Source organism: Thunnus albacares, chromosome 1, assembly GCF_914725855.1.
Source record: "Thunnus albacares chromosome 1, fThuAlb1.1, whole genome shotgun sequence".
Lineage (NCBI taxonomy): Eukaryota > Metazoa > Chordata > Actinopteri > Scombriformes > Scombridae > Thunnus > Thunnus albacares.
Genome location: NC_058106.1, coordinates 17,624,980 through 17,632,020, shown reverse-complemented (window position 1 = coordinate 17,632,020; position 7,041 = coordinate 17,624,980). Strand labels below are relative to the sequence as shown.

Here is a 7,041-nt window from a genome sequence, read left to right as displayed (position 1 = left end):
CTGCTGCTCTTCAACAGACAGACAGGCAGGCAGGCTGGGAGACACACAGATAGATGGATATATGGAGATATATTGTAGATAGATAAGCATTTATAAAAGACAGAGAAAGACAGATAGATAGATAGATAGATAGATAGATAGATAGATAGATAGATAGATAGATAGATAGATAGATGTAACATTGCTAAAAAACATTAGTCATCCAATCAAACAGCAAGTCTATAAGCCAGCCAGATACTAAGAGAGAGCGTTTATTCAGCACCATGGACAGCTCCTTTCTATAGCTCAGTGTAGTAATGCTGCCATCTACTGGTCATATATAGACTGCAGGAGAAAGACAACAGAGAGAGGAGGGAAAGGGAAAAAAAGGGAAATAGCGATAGTGGAAGCTGAAGTTTAATTCCACACTGCTGACCTTGAATCAGTGGAGAATGAATCAGAATACTATACAATGAACCGTTATTTCTCGGTAGAGTCAGTGATGTGCATCCTCCACAGTCCAAAGGCGTAACTGCATAAACAAATTTGAATCTGAGATCTTTCACCCTGTTGTTGAAACACTGCCATATGAGCATGAACTGAGCTAAATGTGGCAGAGTTGATCTTCTGTGGCCCGAGCTACAGTGATCTCTCGTTTTTCCTTTTGCCATTCACATCCATGGCAAAAATCACCAGCACAGCACACAGCGATCATGTGGTTGCTCAGAAGCCATCTAGGTTTGTACTGTAGCTTGGGGCTGGCTCTGATGTATGTAGTACTCTGAAGAACATCTCTTCAGAAGTGTAAAAGTGCAGTTTCACCGAATAAGAGTCATAACACCCTTGAGGATGGTCTTTGCAGTAATTATGGGAACAGCAGTAATGCAGTTAGACATGAAGTGCAGCCAAGAATAGTATAATGCTATAATATCAGCTGGAACAATGACAATGTAGACATCTAACTCTGTATTGCTGTAGGTGTTGGACAAATATAAAGTCATTAACCAAGGAAACCCTAAACAGTTCCCTTTGATAAATACTGTATATGCACTGAGAACTAATGAAATCATCAGAGGTATTGATGTTTTCTACTTTATTCTGAATACACAAGAGTGGAAAAGGAGGTGCTCTCATTCACCCTTTCTTGCAAGGAGCTGCCTTACAGCAGAGTGTGGAGGATAAATAAATTGCAAACCAGTGTCTGCACTGACATTAATTGAAAACAAAAGTTGTTTTTTTTAAAGAAAATATTGCCTACCACTGCAGATATATTTGTTTGTTTTGTTTTTGACCTCATTATGCGAAAACTGAAAGTACACCCAGAACCGAAACTGTATGCTTCTTTAATGATTCTTATAAGGAAAAAAAAAGATTGGTGACTTTGATAATGGTGTTTGCAACTTTTTCATATGAGCTGTGCCCATTTTTTCACCATATATTCATCTTTTTAAAAAGAGAACATTCTTGTACCTGAAGGTTACACAAAGCAAGACTTACATTCATTGCTAAAAGTAAAACCTTTATTCAACTCCTGACAGCAGTAAATATGGGTTACAGGTTTATTTTTAAAGACTGCAGGCCCTCACTCCAATTATTTCAAAGACTCATAATTACAGAGGACCAATTTGAAAACTAATTAAGTAACAGATTGTCTCGTAACTGTCTTGTGATCAATAGTGTATTAGGTATGTAACACTAACACTCTGGTAATGGTCACATAAGTGGTTAATTATGGCCTATAATGTCAAGGGTTAGCAATCATCAGTCGAAGGCACCAGCAATGTTTTTTTCCTGACAATTGTTTCCTTCAAATCTCCCAGAAGGACAGAGGTTGCATTTCCACTGGAGACCTCTGTTTTCTTCTCTTCTCCTCTTCAGTGGAAAAGAAGCTGTTGTGTGTCCCCGACAGCTTTAAAGTTTAGCATGTTTTCAAGCTCAGAATACAGATGGCTGGAAGTTAAAATATTTCAACTTTTAGCGTAACAGTGCTCTGCTTCAAATGGATTTTCAAAGTCTCTGAGCAACAGCAGGAGCCACATTCGGCACTCGGCCCAACATCTGTTTAGAGCTACTGGAGGATGCGCGGGGTAACTGAGGATGAGTCGATGATGCCAACATATCCCACAATTCCTTGCTTTGTGTCGTCTGCATTGGAACAGAGTAGTCAGAATAAACAGCAAAGCATTACATTTCAACAATTAAGGTATTTTGCCAGTTGAAAAACAGTAAATTGTATTTAACAGTTAGTAGAAGTACTGAAGTTAGACAATAAATGTCTTTACTTTTATCATTCTCACTAAAAAGAAAACACCAGCTCCTGCACCAATGCCACTATTCAATGTAATTTTTATCTTTAGTGGTCGTCTTTTCATCTATGTCATGCTGCCTAAGTCAGTGGTAGAAATATTAGCTTTCTTAGTAGAAGTGCTCAATTTCATCAAGCAAATAATAGAAGGAACGCAAACAGTACTCTTGGCGATCTTTATTCAAACAGAGAAACAAAGGCAGGGCAGCTGAGTTTTTCTGAGACTGTTGTAATCACCCTCTGACAACAGCTCAGAAAAAATTTATACTGTATCTATTATTTATGGTCCCATGTTCCATTGCCCTTCAACACCCTGTAGTCCTCCAGAGTGCACACTCTTAATGTCACTTCAAATCACCAATTTAGAGGTCTGCAGTGACCACAGTAATCAATTACTGCATTTAGTGAGTAATTGGCAAAGCAATGCATTACCTCAGTGTTAGTCCACATTGTCTACTGTGTTTTTAAACGGTCATATGAACCATTATACCTACCTTTTTCTTCAACACTTCCATGCTTCCAGCTTTAATTCTTGGCAGCTAACAGCTATCCTCGCTGCTAGCTTTTACCAATCAGCAAACAATACTGATATTCCTTTCACTGCTTAGTGCTTGTTAGGGAGTATGAATACTATACTGCAGGGCTGTAACTAAAACTATTTTTATTATCAATAAGTCAGATGATTATTTTCTTGACTTTTGATTGTTTAGTCTATTGAATGTAGGAAAATAGTACAAGCTACCTGTCCAAGGTTACATCTTCAAATGTCTTGTTTTTTCTGACCAAATGTTCAAAATCTAAAAATATTCAACAAATAACAATAAAAAACAGAGTAAGGCTGCAAATCCTCATGTTTAAGAAGCTGTAACCAACAAATGTTTGGAAATTTGGTTTAAAAATGACTAAAATTATTCTGGATTTTGACTAAAATGAAATTCAATCATCAAAATAGTTTTCCATAAATATGTTATGTTACCCTTCCTTGTACCATTATGGTGATTGTCATGGCATCTTCATTTCATTTAGTTTACCTGCCAGAAACCTAGATGCCTGACTGAAGAATTCACTATTGTTTAAAATGAAAAAGAGCAATAGCTAAACCATGTCAGAGATTTTACAGTTCAACAGGACTGTTGTCAACAGCACCCAATCGTAATGAACTCTGGGTTCAACTACAGGTTGCACTGTAAGATCTGTTCACGATTAGTAGCCAAATGACAAAAGCGCTATTATAGGCCTGGGTCCCAGGTTCAAAAATCTTTTTTTACTGTGTTTGAATCCCGAGGAGAAGTTAGCTCCAGTATTTCTCACTGAGTCAGGGTCAATGGAGGAGAGCCTTAATTGAATCAACTTGAGTCCCCACAGGTCAAGAAAACCAGCACATTTTAATGAGCGCAGGTCTCAAGGTAAGACACATATTTATTCAACTTGACAGAAAAACTTTTAAGACGCCTCATTCATATGAGAACAGAATGTTGAACTACTTTGCTGTGCTGGACCATACCCAAGATGTCTTCTTGTGTCTTCCCATACAAACACAAGGCCTCTGGAGGTGAATTGTTTTCTGTGGTGTGTATATTTGTGTGTGCGCGTGTGCCTCGATGTGAGCTAATAAAGAACACACCTGTTTTTCAAGACAGCTGAAAGCCAAACATGATGCCTTTTAGAGAAAATGACAGAAAAGGGGAGATAATATAGGAGACAGGGAGGCAACAAGACAAAAACAGACAAAAAGAGTTGGGAAAATAAATAGATAGAGACTGAATTTGAGACAAAGATCATTGTGACAAGGATTGAACTAGGATTTCACATTGAGACATTAAAAAGAAATGATGGAAGCTGGAGAGACAGAGATGTACATGACAAGGGATGGTGAGGGTAGAGGGAAGGAGGAGGAGGAGGAGAAATTAAAGAGGAAAGAAAAAGAGAAGAGGGAGGAAAAGATATGTGAAGAAGATGAGGAGAATGGAAAAAGAAGTCCCCTGTGGTTCCAGAAAGTTCTCAACAAAAACATCTGGCTTCCTGATTAAAACTTCAGCTCTCTGTCTCTTTTACTTTTTCTTCTCTCCAGCAATAAAATGAGTCCATGGTGACTTATCAACCTTGGAGACACCTGTTGATTTTAAATCCCACATAAACTCCTTAATTAGCTGAAGGAAGGAATTACAGCCAGGTTTGAAGTTCTGGTCCTTTTCTGACACTTGCAGTTGAATTATTGTTGCCCTGTAGGTGTAGTTTATGAGATTTGAATGTTCTAATATTTCATGTTCTACATTTAACTGGGCGAATATGATGGCTTGGTATGCAGTTTGCATGTATCCTGACCTGCTAAATCAATCAAAACTGTAATGTCACTCAATGCGAATTCACTTAAATAAAACATACATGCAATATGAGATATGATTGGTTGCCAGGAAGGAAGATAAAAAATAGTTAATGAAAGGGAGAAACAATCTATAAGGATAAAGGGAAACATAATTGAGAGAATGAGAGGATTGGAGGATGGAGAAGGTGAAGCATAATGGCTCAGATGAGGTGCAGATTATGAAATAGGTCAGAGAAGGAGAAGTGGGGAAACAGTGAGGTGTAGAACAAAGCATATACAAAGAAGAGGAGGAGAGGAATAAACGCCAAGTTTGTGAACATATACAAGTCCCTCCCAAAGCTAGCAACCAAAGAGACAACTCTCTCTCCATGATGTTGGCAAGAGACACACCCTGAACTGGCTCCATTGATAATGAATGGGAGACCGTGGCAGCATCCGGAGAGTTGTTTGAAGGGACATTGGCACATTTTCTCATTCTGAGCCATTTGCACCAACACTGGGGAGAAAATAGGGGTGTAGAAAAAAATAGGTGTAGAAAAGCAGGAGAGTAGGACGGGAGAGGAACTTGCGAATTAGGATGCCACTGAGTTGCTACGGGAGGGAGTGAGGCGGAAAGGGAGAAGGGGGTGGAAAGGGTAAACAGATTGGGAGGAGGTGGTGATGATAATGATGAAAGCTGTGTGAGCGTGAGGGCTGGTGGGAAGGAGAGAGGTACTGTAAAGAGGAAAAGTGGAAAGGGATGCAGGGGAGTGTGGGGGGGGTGGTAATGATGATGGTAAGGGTTGATGAGATGTGGTTAAATGAGAAATTATTTACAAGACGAGGAGGGAAGGAGAAGGAGCAAGGAGCTATTTCCATGATGATCTGGGTTTAAACGTGGAGGAGGAGAGTAGAGAAAGTACTTGACAAAAGAGAAGAGGACGATGGAGGAATGGAGGGAAGGAGCTGGAGGAGGGGGAGCGAGCAAGCAAGGGAAGAGAAGAGGATAGACGAGGTGTATGAGTACACAGAACGTGCTATTGACTGAAGGCTTTCCCCGTTAATTGCATATTCCCTGTGATTGCACTGTGAATTGCTGTGCTGAATGAGAATAACTTTCTCTCACTCTTTTCTTTCAGACAGAGAGAGAGAGAGAGAGAGAGAGAGAGAAACAGGTATAAGTCAGAAATGAAGTTAAAGACACAAGGGGACAGAATATATAGAAAAGGGTAGTTAGAGAAATAGAAAAGGTAAACTGATATATAGAAATCTATGTTTAAGCAAGGAAGATGATTGTGTGGAGATAAAGCAAGAAAGGAAAGAAAGACAGAACTTAATATGACTTGATATGGACTCCACAAAGAGTAGTTGTTACCAAGGGAATAACTAATGAAGATCACAATAAACACGATTTTCATATTAACCTTCATCAAAGAACTCCTTTAATAAATCTGGTCCTTTTCTGGTGCATCTTTTATATTAAAATGGCAACCATGTCTCCTACAAAATGATTAAATAGTAATAAGTTGCTTTCCCAAATCAGCATGTTAAGAAACATAACACTTAATAACTTCCTAGATTATGTTCACTTGCAATTAAAGATGTGCCAGTATGCCTTTTTACTATATACCATGGTGTAGGTGTGGGCAATAAGGCAAAAATATCATATCACAATTTTTTTCAGGCAGGATCACAATCCACGATCTTAAAACAATTCTTTTCCTTGTTGGTTTTTAAGACTATTTTGCAAGTCACTGAACAGTACTCAAAATTCAAGATTCATAAAACTTTATTGTCTAGGTTAGGGGCTCACAAACACTATAAAAACATACACCCATGAAAGACTCACATAACATTACATTAACACACAAACAATTCCATAAATAAATAAGAGCAAGTCTGCAAAGCTGCATTAAACAGTAGGAACAGTCTATTTGGCCTTGTTTAAAATGGATATTGCAGTGTGAAACACTACAACCAAACTAATTTCACAGCTGAAAACGAACAGTTGATGTTTTATAGAGGCATTACTGTGTTGTTTCGGATAACTAGCAGGATGTGCACCATTAAAAAAAAAGGCACTAACACAGTACACCAGAGCTGACATCACTCTAGCTTGCTGTTTACGTAGCACAAAATCATCAAATCAGTTTTGGCTCCTGATGTGAACAGTGCAGATAGTTTGCTCTGCTGTGAGCTCGTTTTTATCTGAGATCCTTGTCACTGAAGGTCATTTCCTCCAGCAGATTGGAGATGTGGTACGAAGTGCTCACCATGTCAGTGCTGTCACCCACTAGCCTCCTGCTAACAGACTGTGCTCTATCACAGAGCTGAACTGATACAATGTGCACTGTAGCACGATACTAACAATCTCTCTGTAAAGGCACATTGTGGAGACATTTTAATCATTCACGATCTAATATCATTACATTGCACACCCCTACCATGGTGA

General features: G+C 38.8%; 1 long non-coding RNA gene across 1 annotated transcript in view; it reads right to left on the bottom strand.

The window, feature by feature from the left end:
- Nucleotides 1-1,377: 1,377 nt before the first annotated feature.
- LOC122979577 overlaps nt 1,378-7,041 on the bottom strand; it is a 72,264-nt gene continuing 66,600 nt past the window's right edge. The window contains exon 3 of the long non-coding RNA XR_006402879.1: nt 1,378-2,124. This is a non-coding gene — a long non-coding RNA (uncharacterized LOC122979577). The remainder of the gene's footprint in view (nt 2,125-7,041) is intronic.